Genomic DNA, 27429 nt, shown 5'->3' with positions numbered 1-27429 from the left:
CCCCGCCATCCCAAAGCACTGACCCCGAGCATGAAGCACCAGGGGCAGACCAAGAAGAAACAGCATGATTACATTTTGAAATGCCTCAAAATGAGATGAGCACCGAGCCCCTCACAAACACCTCCAAGGAGGAGGCAAACTGCCACACCAACGGTCTGCATATTAGCCAGCTGTGCCATAACACCACCCCTTCCTCCTGCTAGAGCAGGGTCCGAACACAGTTGAGGGGAGGCTGCAGCAGGGAGTCACCACCCCACACCAGGCAGTCCAGGAACCCCAACCCCTTAGTCCTGCTAAAGTAGGGACTCTAATGCACATGTAACAACAGGTACATCAGGGGATCATACGGACACCTAGCAGAATGAACAGCTAAGCTCTCGCAACCACAAATAAAGTTTCACAATTCAATTGATTGGTGATATACAACACAAAAAGTAACATAGAAGCAGATCCTTTGGTGTGAATCCTGTCCCAGCAGGATGGAGTTTTAATGGGTCCAGACTTGAGAAATAACAGTCAGCCGACACGTGTTTCGTCGTGTGCCGTTGAGTCAACACGACTCTTCAGGGCTTAGAGTCAACCCTTACGATGGGGTTGAGTGAGGTCTGGGCCTTATAGCGGTGTACCCTGTAGGTAAATTGGAGAGATGCTGTCACTAGGAGTAGTAGAATTTTAAGAAATTTAGTTGCAAAAGGATGGATTATCCTGTAGTCCCGAAAATAAAGTCACGTGCTAATCGACTAGTGACGTCTGTTTCTTAGTGGTATCAGAGATTTCCTGGTGCAGGGCCTCTGAATTAAGTCATGTAAATTACGAAAACCGGGAGGGGTAAGATAATCCAGCCTTTTGCAACTAAATTTCTTAAAATTCTACTACTCCTAGTGACAGCATCTCTCCAATTTACCTACAGGGTACACCGCTATAAGGCCCAGACCTCACTCAACCCCATCGTAAGGGTTGACTCTAAGCCCTGAAGAGTCGTGTTGACTCAACGGCACACGACGAAACACGTGTCGGCTGACTGTTATTTCTCAAGTCTGGACCCATTAAAACTCCATCCTGCTGGGACAGGATTCACACCAAAGGATCTGCTTCTATGTTACTTTTTGTGTTGTATATCACCAATCAATTGAATTGTGAAACTTTATTTGTGGTTGCGAGAGCTTAGCTGTTCATATGTGTATGGTCTTTTGACTCCTTAGACGGTTAGGGGCAATTTTCCGTCTGCTCTTAACGCACCACCCATTCACCATCTATGTTCTTCCATACTTGAACGTCTAACCTGAGGTAGTGCGCCCAGATTATCTGAACCCTAAAATTCCCTTCAGTAGTATATTACCTAGCAGAATGTTTCACACTCACCCAAATGGAGGCACAGGTCCAGCACCCCTCCACGACAAAGTTGCCAGGAATGTTTTATGCAGAAATGACATTCTGAATGTGGATGGGAGTGTTGCAGGGTTATATGCCTCCTGGTGTGTGTGTGGCCTGGAGGGAAGGGATGGCTTATTAGTTGATTGGGAGTTACTGGTGGGAGGAGCTCTGCTCATTAGTAAGGACTGCGACGTTGAGGCCTGACGAGGAGGTAATGTATGGATTAAGGAGTCATGCAGGTAAGTGAACATTATAAAATTGTAAATACTATTTTTGTAGGGCGCACAGCATCGCATTTGTGGATGCAGTGCACTCAAAACACATTTGAGTCATTCATTTAGATGTGTTCATACCTGGGAGACCCCGTAAGCCATTCATTACTTACCCCCCAGCTAACCCCTCCCCCTCCACCCGTCTCTGCCCTGAAGGTACTCCCAATGCTGCTTGCGGATGAACGCAGGACTTGATCTTGGGTGCCCTTTCCTTCCAATGCTGCATGAAGCCTCACGCCTGCTCAAAGCAAGTGCAGGCATAGGACGCAGCATTGGCCCAAGAGTGAGTGGCTGGTATCTATCAAAATTAAATCAGCCAATGGATTTATGCGTAGCACCACCAAAACACTACCTCCTGTGCATGACTGCCGCCCCCGGTGCCAGCCCTTTGTGACGTTACATATCTTTATGAGGCAAGACCTTGAGGATAGGCCACAGCATTGGGCATCCTTTGCACCACATTTGCTGCACAAGGTTTGCGCCACAGCTGCCGCACAAAATGTGACGCAGACGCAGACTTTAAGAGGAGCAAGGAACTTGTAAATCAACACCATGATGTATGGTTTGTGGTGTTCTTATCTCCCCTAATGTGTGTTGTCTTTCAACGTCTGCATGCTGCTGTTTCACGTAACACAAAATGCATCAAATATAGAGGCAGAACATAAATATCCACCATTAACATCAATTAAAAATGTTTTTGAAGTGATTCCTTAAACGTTCAGGCATACTTTTCCACATTACCATGATGATACAGCATTTTAGCATTCAGTTTGAATATTGGGCCCTTTGCGACCTATTAGCGAGTATTTTTTCGTCGCAAATCTGAAAAACAGGCCGCATTCCCATCAGATTTGTATACGTATACCTTAGCGACGTATTTCTGTACCGATTTTGCTCGCTAACGCTGAATATTGTCGCTAACGCTCAATGTTTTGCAGCTAACACACAGGAAGTGATGTATTACTGCTTCCTGTCACATGGGTGTTGTATTTACTTTCACTTTCTCTTTTCAGCACATTGCTGGTGTATGTGCTGAGAGGAGGAGGTGTATGGTGGTTGCTGTGGTTGGATTTGGATTTTGAGAGTGGTGCTGCGTGCTGTGTCCTGTCTGAAGTGTCTGTTTGGTGTCTTTGTTGTATTTTAAACTGTTTGTGTGTCAACTGTCTTCTGTTTTGTTGAGTTTGTTTTGGGGTTAATTAGTTTTTTATATATAGCAAGTTAATTGGGTTATAATTTATTAGTTTTAAGTGGGTTACAGGGGTCAGGGAGATGCCTCCTGGTGAAAGGTCAGGGAGGATGAGTGAGGAGGCTTTGGGGGGGGGGGGGTTGTGGTCTATTAAGTTTTACCTACCTTCAATGTTGGAGGCTGGGGGGCGGATCCTGCAGGGGTATGCTGTGGGTGTACGTAAGGAGCGCTGGGAGCGGGTGAAGCTCCAGATGGAGCAGTGCTTTAAAATATCTCCAGATGTGCACCAGTCGAAGCACGCTGGCAGGACATGCTTGCGCAGGAGGCCACCCTGCTTGATTACACCAGCGTGATGACAGCCCTACATGGTTGTAAGTACAAAACTCATTATTTTACTTCAATGAACAAATGTTATGTAAGTGAGTTACGTGTGTGACATCTGTGTATGACATCTACATGCAGACTCATTATTGTGATACTGTGACAAAGTGTTGCTGGCAATGTCATTAGCCTATCTGATTTGCACATGATTCACATCACTTAAGATTCATAAGAACTCCCACTTCCAGACACATTTTTGCAGATTTACAAGCCCCTTGGGCTTCTTTAGCGGCGCAGTTGCATAACTTATGTGACACAGTGGCAGCGCAAATGATGCGCCATGGTGCGGGGTATGAACAATCTCACACGTCTGGGAGATGCGTCACATTGTAACCTTAAGGAGGCATTCCGGTGCAGGGGAGGGCATTCCTGCACAGGAACACCTCCTAAAAGTGGCAGAGTGAAATCTATCAAGTTTTCACTCATGCACTTTCAGGCCAATGCTGCGTCTTAACTCTGCGCCTGCTTGAAGCAGGCGTAAGGCTTGACGCAGCATTGACAAGAAAGGGCCAACCAGAGCATTGCTAGAGCTGCACCGCACATGCAACACAACTCCAGCAATGCACCGCCTTTACAGCACAGATGCCTGACGCATCTGAGCCATTTTTGCCCCATGGTGCGCAGCATGGTAAATGCAGCTCATCATGGGAGGCGGGCATGGTGCACATTTACTTTTGCCTCCCTGCTAATTTGCTGGGATGCGCCATTAACTGTGATACGGTCCCTTTGTGTGCTAAAGTAGAGTAGGTGTGTGAGTAGTCAATACAAATAGTGAAGTGACAGTTGGAGTGAGTAGTCACGTTATCATAGAGGTGTGAACACATAATTGCAGTGTGAAGACCAAATATTGGACTGAGGTCTCCTGTGTGTCACTTGCAGAAACATTACTATGTGATGGTGAATGACCACATGGCAGTAAGGGTGGCAAGGCACAGAGGATGTTAGCATGTATAAGTCCATCACGGATGTAATCAGTCAAAGAGATGTGAGCAGAGACTGTGTGCAGGATGCTGTGTGTGTGTCCAGTATGTGTAACTGTACATATCGGAGCAGAGCCAGTGTGTTTGACCTATGTGCAGGACAGTACACAGTGTGACAGATGCTCAAATCCATGAGCAGCAGGACTGTATCTACACGGCCCCTGTACATGGTTCATGTGTAGAAACAACCTTGCCTGGTGATAATGCAATGCAGGAGTTTTACAGCTCCAGAGTGTTTTACATCCCAAAGGACAGCGTATCAGCCTCTTACTAAATGCATAGTTACCATCATACGCAGTACAACGTCAACATGATTCCTGTGTGGACATGGTGCTTTGAAATTGCATGACACAACTGTTATGTGCATGTATGACTGCAGTAATCTTATGTTTGGCCACCACTGCATTTGCAAGCCCATGTGTGCATGGCAGTCAAAGTGCACAGGGTCATCTATACAATTTGTCAATCCCCTACACAGTGATGTTGTATTTCCTTGACAGAACTGTTGTTCCTCATGTTTATGTAACGTTTCTGGATGCCACATATAATGACACATATTTATCTTGGTTCACTCACAGATGGTCGACACCCCATCACACAGGGTGACGTTGATCGTTTCAGGGACCCAAATGCCACTGGTGAGTATTTGTATTTGAATTTGCCATGTTGTGATGTCATGAATGTCATTAACTCATGCTCCACGTGATTGTTTGGACATACTGGTGTGTTCCGCATGTCACTCTGCCACAATGTGCAGAGGTTATTTATGTAATTATTCAGACAATATGTTTTTGATTGTGGTAAGACGCATATCTATCTCAGTTGTGACTTTGTCCATAAAGGACAATGCAACAGCTGTGATTTCCTGTGCATGACATCCAGCACAGGTTCTAGCTAACTAGTCAATGATCCAGGGGTACTGCAGGCAATACACTTCTTGATTTTCACACTGTGCTACATATTATCATGACCAGGCACAAGATGTATCCACGCTTCATCTGCAGTACACTGCCACTCAAGCAGCGATTAAGGGTTTGCTAATATGCCCTAAGACATTCCCATAGCAGGCCAGGTTAAGGTCATGTCATGTCTAAAGTATGAATAGATTGCATATCATCAACGCAAGGTCTCAAGGACCTTGTCCAGAGAAATTCAGATGAAACAGTGCCAAAGAGGTTCCAGGCAACGGCGAGCATCATATTGGGGACAGGCAAGTTTACCAACTTTAATGGAGGAGTTTGTGTTGAGAGATGGCTAATAGGTGAGGGGGCAGTTCATTACACAGCCAAGGGGCAAGATAAGTAAAAGAGCGTGGCCATTTCGACAGGGACGAACACAAGGCTGGATCAGGAATGGTTTTTAGCTGGATCTTAGTGATCTATTTTGGCCATACCAGTTCTTCTCCTTTATGAGGTATTTAGGACCAGAGTTAGACAGGATGTTATGCATGCAACTCTGATTGTTAAACTGGCTTTTCTGGCGGATGATGAGCCAGTGGTGTATTTTCCATGTAGGTGTGGAAGGGCTTCTAGGCGGAAGGTCAGGAGTCAGTGTGACTGCCACATTCTGCAGGGTCTGCTGTTTGAAAAGCTTTTTTTCCATATAGTAATGAAATCGAAGCATTGCCGTAATCGGGCTGGATGATGGGCAAGCCCTGCACCAAAGGCTTCCTTGCTTCAATAGGAAGCCATTTGAAGATATTCCATCGTTTACACATGAACCCGTAGCAAATGTCGATTACCTGGCTGACAAGATTTTTCCAGGACTGGGCATGATCTATTGTTAGTCCTAGGTTGCAGATTGCAGGTTTGCAAGGAGGACAGGGGCACAGTTCCAGCTGCCACCTTTCAAGTGACCAAGAATCCTCAGGCCTGCCAAACAGAATGATGTCCGTTGTACTGCTGTTTAGTTTGAGTTTGGTGCTGCTCTTCCAGTTACTCATGTAAATCATGCTGTTGTAAAACGGAGACGTGTGTCAGAGTAGTCTGGGCCACACGTAACTGGTTATTGTCAGCATACAATACGCTTTATAAGCCGTACAATTTCCTGATGTTGGCCAGCAGGGTCAAGTATAGATTGAACAGCATAGGACTTAGTATAGATCCTTAACCCCAATACCGGGACAGATATGAGAATTCTCAAGTGCATATTGTCAATCCCTTTATTGCGGGTTTTGCTGCAGTTTCCTGCCGATGTAAGCGGCAATATTGTGTAGCACTTTCTTGATATTATAGCCACCAGTTGTTGGTACAGGTGTCCTGGTCTTCTTCCTGTGCATGTAGACTGAGCTTACAATCTGTTTCCGATGAAACATACACACACCCACACTGGCACCCATTTAAAGAGTGCCAGTCTTGTCAGTGACTACATGAACATTTTCAGATAGACACACATGTCTGCACATGTGCATCGTACAGAAGTAGCAGCAGTGTGTCACAGGGTCAGATGAGGGTGGTGCTGACCATGGAGGGGTAATGCTGCACTACTTAATTAATGTTAATTGGACTACTTGCACACACTCAGGATGCACAATGGTGACATGTTATCACAGTCTCATTTAGCGTCTAATTTGTCAGTACATCACACCTGCCATGCACTGTCATGTCATTATCCATGGCCTGCATTGCGGAAAAAAAGGCTTGACAATTCTGTGGTCAGGTCCCTGAGAGATGTTACAGGGTGTCACATGTGTGTAGCCCTACATGTGGTATGTGATTTGTGCCAAAAAGTGATGATTGGCAAATGACCCAGTGTCCTTAGTTGTGAATTGACATTACCAATTTTTTTCAGACAACATGACTCCTGAAGAGATCCATTCTTTCCAAGTGGCAAGGGACAGGTGGTTGTATATATACCCAGTGAAGAAGGGTTAGGAAATGGCAAGGAAGTACATGTGTGACAGGAAGGCTGGGAGGTGGCACTCCATGCCAGAGGCTGTTGGTCAAAAGGAAAAACGCACCACTTCCAGGGCCGCTGGCAGGGCTGGCCCACTTACTTTTGCAGAGACACTGGTCTCACCCGTTATTATGCCTGTTGATGTGCAAACCACTCAGGATCCCATTCCAACAACAAGAGGTGCAGCAGCCATTCCTGGTACGAGCATCCAGGGGCCAGCTCAAGCTGCAAGCAGTCAGGTCCCACTGCAAGTTGCACCAAGCCAGGTAACAGGCCAAACACAAACCCGCCAGGATCTCGGCACATCCACCACTCAGCCTCAAATTGGTGATACACTGGTGCAGATTTTGAAGGAACAGCAAAGGAATAACAACTTGCTCCTGGATGTCAAAAACAAATTGGTGACCCTGAACAGACAGATCACTGAGATACGTTTTAAACTGGGTCTTCCCTGAACCTTGACTTGTTCTGCCTCACACCCCTCTTCTGCCTTCCCTCATTGTTAATTTGTATTAGATGTGTAATAGTTGTATTTTTGCAATTAGATGTAGATTCATTTTAGATTAGGTATAGTTAGTTTAGTATAGCAACATATTTATAGGATAGGTTAAGATAGTGTTGGGGCTAAGTTTCTTTTATCTTTGGGTGGGGGTGGATGTCCTTTTTTAGTTTGTGTAGTAGTGTATATTTAGTATTATATGTGTAGTTATTTTAATATGTGTGTAGGTATTTTAGATAGAGTGTTAGTTGTAGTGATTAGTGTAGTTTTAGATTAGTTTTATTTTATAAAATAAATACAGTTGAATTTATTACTACTTGCAATGGTGTCAGGTAGGATGCAGAGTGTGGGTCTTGACACATTGTATGCTTCTCAGGCCATCAGTGGATTAATCCCTGTATGTGTGACTATGAATGCGACCTGTTACTCGGATGCATGTATAGTGTTAAGTAAACCTTAGCTGTGGTATCTGTTGACTTGCATAGTTCTGCAAATTTGCACTAAATGGCAAGGAATCCGCAAGTTGGCAAATTTGCCGGTGTACTTGTGAATTTTTTTCCCATTTGCACAAATATGTGACCATGTGTGCCTGTAACTTTGTCAGCGCTCCAAAAGGCGCCGAGGTCCCTTGATTGAACTGGCCATTTTAGTGGGGACGGGCGGGAAGACATTTCATACCGCTAGTGTGTGGTGGAGGGGGCCAAACGGGCAGGGCTTCGATGCGAGTCCACATGCATCTTGTTGATACAAGGTCAGAGACCGAGCAGAGCAGCAGATGAGGAGAAAGCAGCCTCCTGGTCACAGGAGCATCACGGAGATGGAGCTAGGGAAACTCATGGATGCAAAAATATGTTTGGCTCAGGACCCCAGAATCCTTCAGATGTCCAAGACGGCTCTCCTGCGCGTGTTGGTACAAAGCCATTCAGATCCTGCTCAGTGTGTTCATGCGCATGCAGCTGCTGGACAATGTCCCATATCATACTAAACTTCCCCGTACAGCAATATGCTGGCGCTGGGCAGTAGGTTGCAGTGGCATGTGGGTGCTGCACGCCTGGTACATGCGCATACCGGTGCCAGGGGGGACACGTGTTTATTGGTGCTCTGTAGGAAGTTATGAATTAACATGTTGACTGCACCAGACGGTGGTACCACCTACACGAATCTGGAGCATCCATGCACCAGACTTCATGGTGCAAGAGCATGATGGTGCTGTGCTGTATTGGTATACATGTACTGGGGGCAGGGGGGGCACTTAGCACAATGTGAGCTCATACTCAGAGGGCTCCCAGGCAATTGAGCACAAATGATTTTCACACTGAGAGGGCTCCGGGGCACTTCAGCAGCACGGGGCTCACAACCACTGGGCCCCGGGGCAGTTCAGTAGCGCAGGGGCTCACAACCCCTGGGCAGCTCAGCAGAGCAGGGGCTCACACCCACAGGGCTCCCAGGCAGTTTAGCAACGCCACCCTCTGGTTCCTCACTGCCACCCTCTGGTTCCTCACTGCCACCCTCTGGTTCACCTCTGCCACCCTCTCGTTCACAACTGCACCTTCTGGTTCATCACTGCCACCCTCTGGCTCATCACTGCCACCCTCTGGTTCACCACTGCCATCCTCTGGTTCATCACTGTCACCCTCTGGTTCCTCACTGCCACCCTCTGGTTCCTCACTGCCACCCTCTAGTTCCTCACTGCCACCCTCTGGTTCCTAACTGCCACCCTCTGGTTCCTCACTGCCACCTTCTGGTTCACCACTGCCACCCTCTGGTTCACAACCGCACCTTCTGGTTCATCACTGTCACCCTCTGGTTCATCACTGTCACCCTCTGGTTCACCACTGCCACCCTCTTGTTCACCACTGCCACCCTCTGGTTCACAACTGCACCTTCTGGTTCATCACTGCAATCCTCTGGTTCATCACTGTCACCCTCTGGTTCCTCACTGCCACCCTCTGGTTCCTCACTGCCACCCTCTTGTTCCTCACTGCCACCTTCTGGTTCACCACTGCCACCCTCTAGTTCACCACTGCCACCCTCTGGTTCACAACTGTACCTTCTGGTTCATTACTGTCACCCTCTGGTTCATCACTGTCACACTCTGATCCACCACCGCCACCCTCTGGTTCACCACTGCCACCCTCTGGTTCACAACTGCACCTTCTGGTTCATCACCGCCACCCTCTGGTTCATCACCGCCACCCTCTGATTCACCACTGTAGATTATGGGGAGAAAGCACACCTGCCCTGCCAGCCTCAACCAAGACAAATTAATGTTGGGCTGGTTAATGTGTTACTGAATTAGAGCTTCAAGTCCGGCACCTGCTTCCTTATCTGTATGTGCTTCCTGTGACAGTTTAATTTTTGTGATAGGAGCCATATTTGTGACTTTTCTCTGACCCTGCTTCGAGAGTCCACTACCATGCCAGCACCCTCCACACACTCAACCCCATATACAACAACACTGCTTACAAACCACCCCATGACAGAATGACGGACCTTTCTCCTGCCACACCTGCAGCTTTCCCTGCAACTGTACCGTCATACCTCAAAAGACTGGACACAACAACCTCCGCTGCATGCTCCTGTAAACCCTCTTCACACACATACACGCTGTAGAGCTCTGGGATATGCTCAACACCTCTGCCCCAGACGTGGCATTTCTGACCAACACCTGGTTGAACATGTCCCCTGCAGCCAACATCAACCTTTCTATCCCGGATGGCTACAAGATCACCCACATGTATCGCAGACCTGGAACCAGAGGAGAATTCGCCATTGTCCACATGTCCACCCTCAAGTTCACCACCCATGCAGACTACATCCTCAACACTGCCAAATCCCTCCACTTCCAGATCCACACCAACCACAACACCACCCTCAGAGGAAACTCATCTACAGCCTCCGCGGACCACAAGCTCAATTCATCAACTCCTTCGCAAACCTCGCCTGCAACCATGCACTCACCTCCACAGACTACATCCTCCTTGTGGAGCTGACATTTCAGTTCAGGAACAAGAACAACACCACTCCACCACCCAGATGGCCAAACTGGCCAACCTCAGCCTCAGCCAACTCATCACCCCTCCCAACCACCCAACCACGCCGCTGGTCACACGCTGGACCCCACCTTCTCCACAGGCACCCACGTTGCTTGAGAACACACCACCTGTTTCCACTGGCCTGTACCCTGCTGCATCCATTTCCCCTTAAATGAACAATCCACACACCACCGCACACAACAGGTACCTCACCACTGCTGGAGGAGAGTCACTGAAGACCAGCTGATCACCACCCTTACCCACAGGCCACACAACAACTCCACCAACTTCAACACTGCAGGCCGCCACCTCAGACAGTGTATGAACGACTGTGGCAACACACTTGCGCCACTCAAAGAACCCTGAAAAACCACACCAGCAAGAGAGCCACCTAGTTCACCAATGTGCTCGAGCCCTCCAGAGTTACATGCCGGAAACTGGAGAAGATATTGCTCACCAAACGCTCTCCGGACAACCACGCAGACCACAAGGACGCCATATACATACATCACCACCTCATCTAATTGGCCGAGGGTACTCCTTCCAAGCCCAGCTGGATGACAACGCACACGGGAGCAAGGAGCTCTTCTGCATCGTAAAGGAACTCTTCAACCCCAGCACCAACAGCAACAACATGACTCCCTCAGAAGAACTGTGCAACTCACTAGCCATCTTCTGCCACCGCAAGATCGCTAATATCCATGACAGCTTCAACACGACACCCACCCAAACTATGCCGGGGCCCACCTCCCCTGTGAACACCAGCAGCGCATACCACCTGACCTCCTGGTCCAATGTCAACAACAACGAGATACACAAGGTCATGTACTCCATCCACTCAGGCTCCCCATCACGCCCATGCCCACACCACGTATGTAACATAGCAGATGCTGCCATCAGACCCGACTACAGAACAGCAACATTGCCATGGAGCTTGGAACACGACAAAATCAACGCCCTCCTCAAGTAGCCCAAGGCAGACCACAAGGACCTCAAGTACTTCCTGCACATCTCCCTGCTCCTGTTCCCATGGCGGATCACTTTGAAATTCATCACCATGCAACTGGCCCACCACCTGGTAGACAACAACATGAAGTTGAAGTTAAAACATTTATAAAGCGCTCCTATACCAAGCGGTTTCTTGGCGCTGAGGACGGACAAACCAGACAGGGCAGGGAGAGAGACCGCCCATTGGGAGAAGGCACGTGAGAAAAGCTGGGTCCTGAGAGTCCTGCGAAAGATCGAGTAGGAGGCAGCTGTTCTGATACTCAAGGGAAGAGCATTCCAAAAGACCGGGGCCAGGGTAGAGAACCTCATGCCGCCATGTTTTTTCTTCCTGAATCGGGGGACACATAAAAGGAGCTTGGAAGAAGACCGCAGGTCCCTGCTAGGAATATAGGCTGCGATTTTGGAAGCTAAGAATGCTGGCCGGCTGCCTGCTAAAGCCTGAAAGATCAAACAGCCCATTTTGAAAAGGGACTGTTAAGATAGAGGTAGCCAGTGTAGGGATTTTAGAAGGGGGGTAACGGTGTGGTTTTTTGGGCAGTTTAAAAATTAGGCGAGCAGCTTGATTCTGAATCAGTTGGAGACGTCGCAGCTCATATGCGGGAACCCAAGCATGCAGCGCATTGCCGTAGCTCAGACGTGAAACAATCATGGCAAGTAGAATGATTTTCAAGGCTGCAGGGGAGAAAAAGCGAGAGATCTTGCATATTACGCGAAGCTTGCACCTGCACTTGAAATTGAATTGACCCCACAGCGCCATGAAACCGCTAGATAAATGTGCGCTACACAAATATCTTTAAATTCAAATTCAAATTCAAATTCAACAAGACGATACCACAGCTCTTATATGAGAATGCATAGAGAGATCAGCGCTGACTCTTATCCCAAGAGTTTTAACGGAGATGGAGGGAGAGGGAGAGGGGCCCAAAGAGGGGGGCCAGAATGTAGAGGACCAGGGACTGGAGATGCCGCCCGTAAGTACTAGCTCAGTCTTATCGGGGTTAAATTTAAGATGATTAGAATTCATCCAGTCCCTGATAAAGAGCATTATAGATTGAAAGTTAGAACAGAAGCGGGGTAGGGAGAAAGATTGAAAATGAGTTGGAGGTCATCGGCGTAATTGAACACCGTGACGTCCATCGACTGAAGGGCGGAAATAAGAGAAAAAATGTAAAGATTGAAGAGTAGAGGAGAAAGAGACGATCCCTGGGGGACACCCCAGGAGACTGAGCGGGAGGAAGCAGAGAAACCAGCCAACTGGACCGCCTGGGATGATCCTGTACCCATCACAGGCCAAATTCAAACAAGCCCACAGCACCGTGCCAGACCTCATGTCCGCCACTGACGACATCATGAGCCAACTGTGCAATGCCAAAACTTCTGCTGTCATCATCCTGGTGATGTGTCCCTATGCCAGCATGCACAGGGCTCTCCAGGACTTGTTGTACAGTACATGAGGGTATGCCATATAATGACTTTCATGGTACATGAGTGCCACTGTGCCCATCCACCCACTTCCCCCATCCCTGTATGAGGCTCACCCTGGTGTTGTTGTGTGCCTTCCAAAACAGCAGTATCCTGGCCTGCGACAACTACGACAGTCTCCTCACTGATGACGTGGGACACCTGCTCCTCTAGCTCATCCAGCTCCTCCTGTGGAGCTGGTCCACCGCCTCCCGTCTCCCTTGCTGCCCTTAGGTTGGCTCCCAGTTTCTTTTTGGTCTTGCTCTTGGTATCGTGCCACCACTTCTTGCATTCGTCCACTGTCCTCATTCTCTCCCCCATGGCATTGACCTTTGTCATAATGTCCTGCCATATTTCCCTTTTTTCCTTGCCATGCTGACGGTGGAACTCACAAAGAGTTCCTGCTGGTGTTGCGTCACCTCTTCACAGTAACTGGTTCTCCTCTGGAGTGAACTTTGGGTTCCTCTTCCTCATGGCCTTTCCCTGGGTCTCAGGCTGGCCTTCCTGGGTGTTGTTTCTGCCCTCTGCACTAGTCCCTGGTTGCTCACCATCATTTGCTATGTTCTCCATGTTGTTAGCTCTGGTTTTCGGCTTAGCGGGCGTTTTTTGTGTCGCTGATGCGTTAAATGGTAGCCTGGGGCCTATTGGTTCAGCGATATTAGTCGCTGATAGGCCCAACGTGCTTTTTATCACGCTAACGTGTGAAGAGTTAGCGGCGTCACATTAGATCTATCGCACTGATTTTATCGCATTGTTTGGGAAATTTCGCAGCTTTGCGGTGTATTGGTAATACGTCGCTACAGCAGCGATATTTACAGGCAATGCTTTACGATAAAAAATGTTGCACTAAATATCGTTAGCGATTTTTTTCGCCTAATGTTGGTAATATCCCCCTGTATTTTTTCACGACGATTAGCTGCGAGTAGCTTCTTTTTACTATGTTAGTGCCCTTCCATTTTTTTTTGCTTTACAATCATTTTAAGATCCTAGAGTTTCTCGTTCCTTAAAAGGATTAACAGGCACATGCATCAAAGGTAATTGCTTTCACAAACGGTGCGAATCGCAAAATTCGGCCATTTGCGAATGTAATTTCCATTTTTGTGGTGCATTAACATTTTTTATTTTTCGCAATTGAAGAAATCTCAAAATTGCGATTTCTTAAATTGCGATTGCATTTAAGGAATCGCATTTTGAGAGTCCTTTAATGCAATGCATGAAACTTAAAAAAATAGCGATTTCACAATTAGGGGGAGCAAATTACCATGAGGTTGAACCTCATGGTAATTTGCGAAAACTTTGAAAAATGCACTTTTTTGCATTTTTCAAAGTTTCATGTTGTGCACACACATGCCCTTAGGGAATGTGTGTGCACAACATATGTGCACAGATTGATTTCAGGGGTGCAACAGGGTGTCCTTTGGACACCCCTGCATCCTTGAAATCGAATTCTCAATTTGCGATTCGCTTATTGCTAATCGCAAATTGAGAATGTCTTTCCATTCATTCTTATGGGCCTCTAGGCCCATAGGAATGAATGAGGAGGTATTCCTTAATTGCGACTCGCAATTTGCGACTCGCAATTAAGGAATATTAAGAAATCGAAATTTATTTAGCGATTTCTTGATGCATTGAATTTTGCAATTCCTTAATTGCGATTCCTTATTTTTCGCAATTAAGGAATCGCAAAATGCAATATTGATGCATGTGCCTGATAATTTCTCATATTTAAATGTTTCCCTCATTTTCATTGTTTGTTTTTGTGTGCGAGAAAATGTCACTCATAGTTTTGAAATGTCACTCATAAACACACTTAAATTATGAAAATGTTACACAGGGCAATCTGAAACCTTGGCAGCTATGTATCCGAGTGAAATGACAAGAGCCAAATGCACTTTCTTATGCTCAATTTGAAATGTTGTTGGTTTGGATTACAGGTCCTTAGCTTCCAGGAGCTGTAGCTCTCGTCTCCTCGAGACTTGATTATTGTAATGCACTTTACTCAGGTATTAATAAGAATCTTATTCAGCGCTTACAGATAGTACAAAATGCGCCAGCCAGGATGGTTCTTAATCTTACTAGTCTCTCCTCAGCCTCCTTGGCCAGGAAGAATCTACACTGGCTGCCCATCCAGTCTAGGATCTCGTTTAAGATCCTCTGTCTTGCCCATGGGGCCCTGTATGGCTCAGGCTCAAACGGCATTAGGTCCCTCTTAGATGCTTACTCTCCCTGTAGAACTCTTCGCTCTTCTAGTAAAAATCCTCTGGTAATCCCTCGCTTTCATAAAGTAAGGTGGGGAGGGAGAGCCTTTTCCTCCCTGGCGCCCAGGCTGTGGAATACTCTTCCCCGTGATTTGGCAGGACAACCCTCTATTATGATCTTTCGTAAAGCATTAAAAACTTGGCTCTTTGTAGAGGCCTATCTGTAGTCCTGCACTAGAAGATTTACAAGCTGTACGATCTTTCAGGCGCATTGATGCCCTTGGGCTAAGTTGCGCATTACAAGACTCCATTCATTCATTCATTCATTCATTCATTCATTCATTCATTCATTCATTCATTCATTCATTCATTCATTCATTCATTCATTCGTTCATTCATAGGTACCAGCGGTGTGCTTGGCCTGGTTGGCTATGGCTGATTTTTGACCATAGCAAAGCCTTCAGGCTGCCGGCCCTCCCCCTCGAAACTTACTGCACATATTGAAATAGGCATCAGCCTCCAAATTCAAGTCTAATCTGGGCAGGGATAAGGATTTCGGTAATCGGATTGCTTGCTTGTAGTTCTTAACAATTGGATTGTTCAACAGGCTGTGATATTTTCCTAGCATAATTTCCCAGCCATAGGTTAAAGAGGGGTAAATTGTTACTCTCATGACTGCTACTAATGGAGACGAGCTTGAGCCTAGTTGCTGCTTTGCTAAATTTGAGAGGATTATCTATAGCATCAGGGCTTTTGCTCCGACCTCTTGTGGTTGCATCACAAAGGAGCCTCTGGTATCATTGTGTTCCCCTAGCTATTTGTAGGACTGTTCATTTGTGATATTTTTACAGCTGTAGGACCATCCTCTACCTTGATGGTTTTTTTGCCAATACGTTACAACCTTGGGGGCATATCAGCAAGGGCCGGCGATAATTATCGCTCAGTGCTCTTAGTGCAAGGATAATTATTACCGGCTAATGCTGGATTGTATTGCTGAGATAGCGCGCTATCAGCAACACTTATCTCAAATGCGCTACAATTCCAAGCGCAAGCTGTCAAAAGTGCGATTATCGCTGGAAATCCAGCAACAATCGCACAACGTTTGTCGAAGGATTGATGATAGGGCAGGGCATACTTAGCCATTATATCGACCTTACATTGGAAATAAAGGCTAAGCAAGACTGAAAGCAGGCGTAAGGAAAGTAGCGATACCCGAGGTTAGCGCTACTTTTCTTATCGCTATGCTGTTTAGCTTGCAGCTTGTTAATTGCAGAAATGTTGATTAGTAACATTATTTAGGTGTGGAACGCCCACTTTGCATCTCATTAGAGATGCAAAGAGAGGCGTAGGGAAAAAGGGTGCTAACATGTGAGTATGCATGTTAGCACCCTCTTGTTAATAGGGCGATGGCTTTATCTTCACTTTTATGGCTTTTAAAGCCAAAAAAGCAGAGATAAAATCCTTGTTAATATGCCCCTTAGTTTTGGACAGATTCACCTCCATTTGTATAAATGTACAAATGGTCGATAAGTTGTTAAAGTGTTGTAATTTAACAGCGATTAGATTAAGCATTAGCAGAAGACATCTTAGTTCTGGCCGTTATCTTGATATTTAGCGGACTCCATTTTGTCTTTACGGCAGCCATCTTGTCTGCACATGCTGCCTCGTGCCGACCATGTGATTTGTCCTATCTTCCTGTCCACGGCGCTTGAAATCTGCCCGACAACAAGTTATATTTAGCATCCCTCACTTTTGCGCATGTCAAGTAGGGTCCACATCTGTTAGTGATTAGTTCCAGATAGGAATGTGCTTGTCGACCCCCAAAACTGATAGCTCCTCCCACTGATCGATTGTGCCTCTTGATATTGCCTTATATGTACATTAACTGTGCTCTTGTTTTTGTGCCGCCTTCTTTTTAAGCCCCTCTCGGGGTATAAATAAACCATGCTTTCTTAGCTCATTGTGCTACCTCTTGCAATACCGAAGGGTACTGTTTGAACCGTAGCACCACCTCATGAGGTGTAAGAAATGTTACTTTTTCTATTCCAGGTTCTGTGCCAACTTCTTCCTATTGGTCTGAGGACTTTGTGCAGAGAAGGGCGAACCCCTTGCACTAGCGCAGGTGTCTCCAACCGGTCGATCGCGAGCTACCGGTAGCTCGCCGACCCTCTGGGAGTAGCTCATGATGCTTCCTAATTACAGAGACGTCATTTAAGCTTTTTATTTTGTATCCCTTTGTTGTCTTTGTCCGCTATCAGCCCTTGCCCGCCCTCACGCAAAGCAGCTGTTCTGATTTGCTGAAGCAATCTTAGCTGGGGTGGGTCGAGCTAAAGAACGTGACGTTCTTCCTGAAGTCACGCGCCACCTGCCTTTCCAGGCAGGCACTGTGCTTCATAATTGCCATCGGACCCTCGTGGGAAGCTGCGCAGTACTGGTAAGTGTGCCCCTGGATTAATAGCAGCATAGTTCTTAAAACCGGCTAAGTGTATTGTAACTAAGGCCTTTGATTTTAACATCAGCTGCCACCGCGCTTTACATCGGACTTCAGTAACTAAGCGCAGTGGCAGCCTATATTACAATACAAAATCTTTGCGGGCACTGACCTGCTGCCACGGTCACAGCCGATGCGAAAATCGAAAGTCCGGCCCTGTGTGTTTGCTCTCCCACTGACAGTGCTATGTGGATCCCAGCCTGCAGCATGACCTCCCGTGGAACCCCAAGCAGGTTCCTGCAGAGCGTGCTGCAGAACGGAGTAGGACGGTACATATGCCAGCTCAAGAGGCTCACCCTGGTTTTCAGACGCACAGAATGCAAGGGGTGCCAGAGAGTTTATAGAAGAAAACGTTGTAGATTTTGCCAAACGGATTCCTGGCATTGTGATGTATGTTACTCCCCAGAAATGCGCCATCCTAGGCTCATAGCAGAATATTTGAACGGAGAAGTGAAGGAAGAGCTGGTAACTAGCAAATCTGCTGATGAAATTTTACAACTTGTTCAGAAAATGGCTAATCAGTCTGGACTGGACATTATCCGCATACGCAAAATGTACCACACGGACAGCCCCAGCATCCAGGGGCAGTGGCACCCCTTCATCAACAAGCCAACCCTTCTGAATGTCAAAGCTTTTGACTCGGTTAACCAAACACAAAACGAACTGCCTAAATAAATTTAAGGAAAAGGACTTGATAAAAAAAAAAGAAAATCGAAAGTCCTTGCCTGCACTAAACTGCTTTCACGGATTTCAGCATGCTTTAAATTTGCCTTCGTGTTGAAGTCAGTGAAAGCAGCTCAGTGCATGCAAGGCCCTTTGACTTTAACATCCGCTGCCACTGTGCTGTATTATATATTCTTTCAGTTTTAAAGCGCAGTGGCAGCCGAGGTTGAAATCAAAGCGCTTTACATGTACTGACCCGATCCTCCCAAAACAGGCCCATCACTTTGTGCCAAGGCAGCTCTGCTTGTGTGACATGGAGCGGTGTTTTGCTGCACCACAGCTACGACAAGCAAATTGATTCGTTAAGTACTTTTACTACTATGCGTTTAATAGAGGCAGTTTACAATTTTAGTGGCTGAGATGATGCAATTTCTTTTTGTGTGTGTGTTTTTGTTTAACAAGGCTCATTAGTACTTTCCTGATTTTAGCCATGCACTTTGATCCCATTGATGTTCTGTCTATGTCGTTCTTGAGGTGCTACTTAGAAGAATGTTAAATGAAGGACTCTATCATTACACTGATTCAGATACTCATAACCTATGCAGAAAGGAGGAAAGCAGGCTGGTGAGTGCAGTAGTGATCTGGAGTGTGTGTGTGCATGCACGAGGTGTGATCGGATTTGACATTTTGTTTTTAAGGAACAAATTCATGGTCACTTGTTTGCAGCGTTTTCAGTATTTGATGATATGTAAGAGTTTGAATAAATTCGATCTGTATATTACATTTGTTAATGTATAAGTATGCTTTATTTCTATTATTTCAATAATATGCAAGTTTAAACGAGGGGCCTTCTGCTTCAATAATGATATCTTCAATTAAAGCAAATAGGAGCTATAATGCAGCCCTCTTTATGCATAGTTACAGAAATGTCTGTGAAATATCAGTTTTCCCACGGTCTGGCCTGGAGATGAGAGCCCATTTGAAATACCATGAGAATAAAGCGTTCTACCAGTGTGCTATTTCTTTTTCATAATTATTTTGAAGAAGTTATGTTTTATATAAAAAGAATCAAACTATCTTTTTTTGCATGTTTTTGTATTGTTTGTAGGTGAGTCCTACTCAACAGAAGTGTGATAAGGCCGGACTAGATGGATGTATTGTATTGCTTTTTTAATGGATTACAAAGGGTCGTTCCTGGCTAGTACCTGCTATTGATCTGGCTATGGAGCTTGCTGTTTATTGAGGTATGCTCTGAGGGACATTGCCCTATTTTTCATGCTACTATAATATTATCACTGGAAGTAGAAGAGGACTGTACAGCTAGTGCAAGGCTTAGCAGACAGTCTGTTGCTGAACATTGCAGAACTATGCATTTTCTGAAATTGGACTTTGCAGAGTTAAAGCATGTGTTATAGAAGTGAGTGAAGTGTTTTATAATGAAATTAAGGTTGCCACCTTTCCAAATATCGTCAACTTGTTGTTCCAATAATCTGCAAAGGTTCAGACATGAAAGCAAATCATATGTATTTATTTGTACCATAACCTTTCTCTCTGTGTTTTACATTTTTTGATAATGAAGAAATGGGAAGACTTCTGTTGCAGCATTTTTATAGTGCTTACTAATGTGTGGCACTGAAGCACTTACCTACATGGTTAGCAAGCTATGGCTTGTGTAGGGTGGGTAGTTCGAAGTGTTTGCTTTGGTTTTTGATTCTATGTGGGAAGTGTTTCCTTGTCTTGCCTGATGAACTCCAACGTGCAGTTATCATGGTATGGGACGCAGCACGTAGCAGTGTGGTGAATGAGGTGTGAGGCAGATATACAGTTTATTATATTATGATTTTCAGTCTGCAGACAGCTTTGAACAGCTCTATAGGTCTATCTATGTGTATTTTGTTCAAACCACAGTATGGGCCACAAAGAAATCAGGCTTAGAGAAAATGAAGCAGGGCGTGGGAGGTGTCTCTAAAAAATGCACGAATTGCCTGGCCTTTAGTGGCTCACAACGATTTTCACTGATCAGAAGTAGCTCTCACTACAGAAAAGGTTGGAGACCCCTGCCCTAGAGAAAGTAGCCGAATTCGACTACCTTGGTATCCGGATTACGGATAGGATGACTTGGGCAAACCATATTGATAAAATGGTTCTTAATCATAGGAGAGTAGGAGGAGCTCTCATGAGGGAATACAGGGCCTCAACTAGGAGATCACTTACCCCAGTACTCGACATCTACAAGGCCAAAGTAGCGACATCAGCCTTGTATGGGGCAGAACTGTGGGGCCACTGCCGATTGGATGCCCTAGTGACAGCGGAGAGCAAGCTTTTAAAATCTTTCATCTCTGTTCCACTGAGCACACCATCAGTACCAGTGTGGATGGACACGGGATGTAAAAACATCAAAGACCAGGCTCAGCTTCGCCCGCTCCTGTTGTGGACACGGATTTGGAGGTGCGAAGAATTAAAATCCTATGCTGATGCCCTGGGAGATATAATGAGCCAGGGGGTTGGGCCAAGATAAGATGGTTAAGTGACACCAAAAAGCTTTTGGAGAATATCGGCCTAGGAGACTGCTGGTCATCTCGTTCAGCCCCTCCAAAAGAAGTTGTCAAGGCGCTTTATTGGAAATGGACTGCGGAGCGTCTAATTACAAACTCCAACCATTGCAGGTCTGCTGCCGCCTTTCTACAAATTAAAGACACTGTGGCCTTTGAACCCTACCTGGACTTGATCACTCTCCCCTTTGACCGAGCTCTTTATTTTACATTTAGAGTTGGTTCCCTCCCGCTAGGTGCTCTGGTATCGAAATGGTCACTAGCGGCCCGTACTTCTCCTAACTGTGCATGTTGCCCGAGTAAGGTTGAGTCCATTGTGCATGTCTTATTCGAATGCCCGGATTACGCAAGGCCTAGGAGTCTCTGGCTGAAACCACTCTGCCAAAATATGGGCACACGTAGCCATTTAGTAGCCTTGCGTATCCTAAGCACGGACACTTCCCCCCCTATTGTGTGCGGAACAGCTAAATTTTTAAAGCAGTTTTGGCTTATTCGATGTAAGAGATTGTCAGTAGCTGTTTAATTCTCTTTTAGTTAATTTATCAACGGTCTTTTACGTCCTTTTATCTCTTTTAATATTTTATACTGACTTCTTGTGGCAATGATTTTTTTTTTTGTACATTATATTGATTGTATTATAAAAGTGTTTATAAGATATCTTGCATATCGAATAAAAGCTTATGACTGACTGACTGACATAACGTGACAGGTGAGATCTCACGTAATTTTCCTCCACTGACTCGCATTTGTGACATTGAATGACTGCTGAAGTACATTGAAGGGGAAGGTTTAGCTACTAAGCCATGGAAATAAATTCCAAGTACGACCTGTTGATGCCTGTCTGTGCAAGATAGGACCACACGTTGTCATGTCGAGTCAGCAATGCTGTCAATCTGAGCTGTCGGCTGGCCACTTCGAGTAAAGCACTGTCGGTCCCTCCCGGCCCTACTCAAACAAGCCCAAACACACTCCAGGAAGTGCAAGTAGAATACAAACATGCCATTCAGTGATCTAAAATAACAGAGAACAAACAGGTATTATTCATTTCGCAAGTGCCATTTATCAGCAGGCACATGTTCCCACTTCTCCTGCCCTGGCTTCATGATTACCAGGACGTTGTCCTTTCCTGTTGCAATAACTTCTGCCTGTTCGGGGGGACTATGTGGATATAACACACACACCTTGGCTCTTGGATTCTTGTCAGTGGAGCTAAACCCTCCTTCCCCTACCATGTGAGATGGGCTTGCCAGTCCCCTTCTTGACTATCCCTCTGTACACTGGCATATTTATTTATTTTATTTATAGAAAGAGTGTTGTATAGCGCAAACGTGACCCCTGGGTATCAGAGCGCTTGACATTACATGAGGTAGTTTAGAGATACATCTTGTATAACAGACATTTCACAATGATATTAGGTAGGATAATATACAGTCATAAATGTTAACCTAACAATATATATAAATAGACATATGAGGTAAGTATTTGGATACATCTTGGAATCAAAGGCGTAATGGGACTTCCAGTACCTAATAGTTCTGGAGAATAATTTCTGCCTGCAATCTCCCTTGGCACTCCTGGCAGGTCTGCTTCCTCCTGATAACTCAATTTTCTGGGCCAGGTATCTCGGTGTATTGTAGTGGAGCGCTTTATGGGTAATGCATGCCATTTTTAGATGAATCCTGGCTTCATACGGTAGCAAGTTTAACGCTTTCAGGTGTGGAGAAATATGGCCGAATTTTCTCGATCCGGAGAAGAGTCTTGAAGCTGCATTGAGGCATGCATTTAGTGGTGGTATGGAAATTTTTGGTAGCCCTGCTAAGGTTGTACATCCATATTCGATCCTCGAGATAACCAAGGATTGGACTGCCATTTTGAGATCCGTCGTAGAAATGAATGGTTTCACTTTTCTAATGTAGTTTAGATGAAAACTGGCATTTTTTGCTCTTTTTTGATGTGGGTTTTCATGTCAAGGCTCTCATCCAGCGTGATTCCTAGTGATTTCACTAAATCCACAAGAGTAGGGGTACAATGTAATGCTGTGATCAGTTTGGTCCATTCCTTCACTTCTGTGTGGTTCTTTGGTGGTGAGATTAATAGGAATTCTGATTTTTGTGCGTTTAACTTCAGATGATTGCTAGTTAACCATTGTAATGACGTTTTTAGTGCATCATTCATTAACTTGATGTCTTCGTGAGATGTGATCTTGATGTATATCTGCGTGTCGTCTGTATACATGTGAAAGTAAATCTTCGAGTTTTAGAGAATTTCTGTAAAAAGTTCGACATACAAGTTGAATAGAGATGGAGATAATGTAGGTCCGTTGGGGAACTCAAATTGAGTTAGGGCAAGATGGTGATAGTGTCTGGTTGACCAGGAATCTTTGCGTTCTATTCTTAAGGAAGGATTCAAACCATTTCAGCATATTTCCAGACATTCCTATCCTGTCATGGAGTCTGTTTAGTAGTTTTTCTTGATTTACCGTGTCAAATGCAGAAGACTGGTCAAGAAGGACTAGCAGACATGTTCGATTATTGTCTAGGGCCTGTAGTGCATCATCGACAATATGTAGGATCGCTGTTTCCGTGCTGTGTCCTGTTCTGAATCCCAACTGGCAGTCGTCCAGTAGTGTGAAATTGACGATGTGATTGCTTAATTGATTTTGAACGCATTTCACAATTAATTTGCAAGTAATGGAATATTGCTAACTAGGCGAAAGTTATTAGGATCTGCCGGGTCCGCTGTAGGTTTTTTGATGATAGGGACTACTTGCCCTGTTTTCACGCAATCTGGAAGGATCCCTTGGGAAAGAGAGGCATTTATTATTTTTGTCCATGTTGGAATGACAATATGGCTGATCTCTTTAATACGTTTTGAGGGAAGTGGGTCATTAAAATGGTTATTAGGTTTGATGTCCACGAGTGTTTTGGTGATGGTATTTTGGTAATATAGTTTGAAGGTATTCCACTGAGTCTTGTTTTTTGTCCTATTATGGTCGATATTCGAGGTGTTATTGATCAGTGAGATTTGTTGGATAGGGACGTTGTCCGCTGATCTCTTGAGCTCTCTTTCTAGCATGTCGGTGAAGAATGTAGAGAATTCCTCACAACTTAGTCGCGTTTTTGTGGTTTCTTGGGCAGATTTGGCCAATTTATTAGGTTGTTGTTTCAAGATCTCGAATAGTTTCCTTGGTCTATTTTTGGCGTTATCCAGTTCTGATCTGATAAATTCTTTTTTGGAGTTGAGGATCATTTTGTTGTATTCGTTTCTGATTTTTCTGAGGGATCTCAATTTGGGGGATGAAGGGTGTTGTCTTTATTTTCTTTCAGCAAGTCTAAATTTCCGCCTATCTTCATTCAGTGTCTCATTAAACCATGGATTTTTGATCTTCTCTGTGACTCTTTTCAGTTTTAGTTGCACGGTGTTATTGACTATATTCACTACTGATGAGGTGTAGTGGTCCGTTAGATCATTGACATTCTACAGGTTGTTAGATGGCTATAAGTTCTTCTCACAGCTTTCTACTAGTCGCTCAATGTTCGAGTCTTTAGTGTCCCTAGTCCATTTTTTAACTTTGATAGGTTGCGTGCTCTTGTTCTTTTTCACGGTGTGTATCAGTAAGGTTATGGAATGGTGATCTGACCAGTCACATGGAACAATTGTGTGGATTGAAGTATCCTTAATTCTTGGTATTATCCAATCCAACGTGGCTCCTTTTGAATGTGTTGGCTGTGTGGAGGCTTGGGTGAGGTTTATTTCTGACAGAAAGTCTTTAAGGGCGTTGATCTGTTTGTCATTATTGTCATCACAGTGTAAATTAAAATCACCTAGGAATATGTTATTGGCGTGAGTGTTAGCGTTAGCTGTTATGATCTTCATTAGTTGGTCTATGAAGGTAGCATTATTTCCTTGTGGGTGGTAGAGAGCATGGAAGTTGCACCTTTGATTGTCTGCTGATCTTATAGTAAGCCCTAGATATTCACAGGATTAGAGTGGGTCAGATTGTATTTGGCTGACCTATATGTCCAATCAGTGGATGCAGGCTATACCAGCTCCTGTCTTTTTTAGTCTATCTAATCTCACAATGTTGTAAAGAGGGGGCACTAGGAGATTCATAAATGGGGATGAGGATTCCGAAAGCCATGTTTCTGTTAGTATTGTCAGGTCAATATCCTTGCTAATAATTCGGGCAGCAATGTCTGAAGCATGCTTTACTGCGGACCAGCAGTTAATCAGTAGGCATTCCAGAGCTTTCCCTGAGCTACTAGTGTTCTGCTTTTGCGAGTCGGTGGTAAGCTGGACCTGATGTAAGTTGTTACAGTTGGGTTTCCTTTAATTATGTCTCGATGCCCTGTTAGTGTTGATTGGTACTTTTCTAATTTCCTCCCCTCTGCTACTGTCCGTAGGCTCATATGTCCGGAGTAAGGCTAGGGTTTCCTCCTCCGACAAGTAATTACGATTTCTGTCTGGTCTCTTATGCATATTGGATAACGGCATGGCCTTCTCATTGCTCTTTCTTTGTGAGTTATGTAGTAGTTCTTTGGTGTGCTCGACTTTGAAGTAAGTGCTTACCTTGTTTTCAAGTATCTTTTTAATCGCCTGTAGTGTGTTTTGTATGTCCTATGACGTCTAGCCTATTTGTGTTTGTAGCTCTCTGATTTCGCTCTGCATCTGGGATGATGTATTAGGAGTGTACATCCACTCCTTTCGTGGTTCACTGTTAGCGCTCCAGTATTTTAGATATGTTTTCCTTTCCACAATCCTTATCTTCTTGTCACTCTTTGGGATGACTGCTCTGCTTCTGTTTGCGATGAAGGCTGCGTTATCTTTGTCTTGTGACCTTAATAACCAGTTTGGGGGCACCATGTTTCTTATAGCTCTAGGTGTCATTTGTGTTGCAGAGGAGGGGGTCTGGAGGGGTGATATCTTCTACCACACATGTTTGCAGGTTCTCATTGAGCAACCTACTCATAGAAGATGACCTCTCATGCGGGATAGGCGTTGATTCTTCCCTTTGAAGTAGCTCGGGTCGGTATTCGCATATCGTGTAGACATTTCTGTTCTCTCTCCTTGATCTTCCCCTTCACTGTTCCTCCTGTTCCAGTTGTCTCTCCTAGTCGCACTGAATGTTGTGATTCTTGAAAGTCTCTAGTTGGAATGATAACTGTGGAATGATCACTATTTGAGCGATTCTGTCTCCAATTTGTATTATCAAATCAGTGTCTCCACTGCGCAGTAGGATAACCTAGTTTTTTCCTTGATAGTCTGCATCAATGACCCCTTCCAGCACTTGAATGCCTTCGAGAGCCAACCCAGATCATGGGGCAATCAAACAAAAGTGCTCTGCGGTATCTGGAATCCCACTCCTGTCTCAATGAGTGCTATATCTCTTGGTCGGAGTCTGTACGGTTTCAAAGCATGCAAATCAAGACCTGCAGCCTCTGGTGTAGCCCGGTATGGAGCCAAAGCTCCAGGAACTGTCTCCCAGTAGAGAATGGTATTAGTGGCTACATGAGGGTTAATCTTCAAGGCTGGGGTTAACATCTGATTCAGAGGGGTTTCTGTATTTGCTAAGGTTCTATTGTTCAGTATTTGGCCTTCTAAATCACTTTTAAGGGCTTTGTTGCACATTCACCCAGTTGCATGGAGCAAAAGCAATGCAGCCTATTTGTTCCTCTTTCAGCTTTCTGTTATTGAATCCAGAGATATGACACAGCAACTACCACACATCTAATACAAACCAGGGCTATTTGCGTTATCAACGGTTGTTAGCTGTTTAAGATAAATCAGTAATAACAATCATTTTGTTGCAAGTGACATTGAAAAAGTTTCAATTCTGAAATTTAGACTGTGAATTAAACATTACTAAGGCTTTTGGAAGGTGTATGGTCTTAAGAGTGGATAAATCCCTCCTGGTATGTACACTGTAAGTTATATATGTGTGCCCTTTTTCTCGTCACATCTCACCTATCTGCATGTCTTACAGTTTGTTGGGAAGAAATATTTCCCCACACGGTAACGGGCACACAGCCTGTACTGAGTGTCCCAACTGTACTGATGTCTGGATCCGTAACGCAGATTTTTGTTGTAAAAAGCAAACACGAATCATGCATGTGCACCATGACTTATGACTTTCTCATGGATTGCAGGCTTCTTGAGATAGTTCCCTAATAGTGGTGAAAGGCTACTATTTCTACCAAGAGTTAAGCAGCATGAGTGCGTTGGTGGCAGCATACCATGTAGCGATCAGTAGGAGTGCACATGTCATTTTTAGGTCTGGCGTCAGACATGAACTTCAGATTTTGTGAAAATATCTATAATATACTTACATAGAAGGGCTTTCAGCCACATCTCTTCATCCATTGGTCTACTATGGTGTCATTCAAATTTTGAATGGCATGGGGCAGTGGTTCAGCCTTCTTAAACTGCTGGCTAAA

General features: G+C 45.1%; 1 pseudogene; it reads left to right on the top strand.

The window, feature by feature from the left end:
* The first annotated feature begins 17987 nt into the window (after positions 1-17987).
* LOC147726058 (large ribosomal subunit protein mL43 pseudogene) lies at positions 17988-18455 on the top strand (annotated as a pseudogene).
* The last annotated feature ends 8974 nt before the right edge of the window (positions 18456-27429 follow it).

This window comes from Lissotriton vulgaris, chromosome 3_1 (assembly GCF_964263255.1).
Source record: "Lissotriton vulgaris chromosome 3_1, aLisVul1.2, whole genome shotgun sequence".
NCBI lineage: Eukaryota > Metazoa > Chordata > Amphibia > Caudata > Salamandridae > Lissotriton > Lissotriton vulgaris.
The sequence above is the reverse complement of the archived record's forward strand: the minus strand, read 5'-3'. Positions and strand labels throughout refer to the sequence as shown.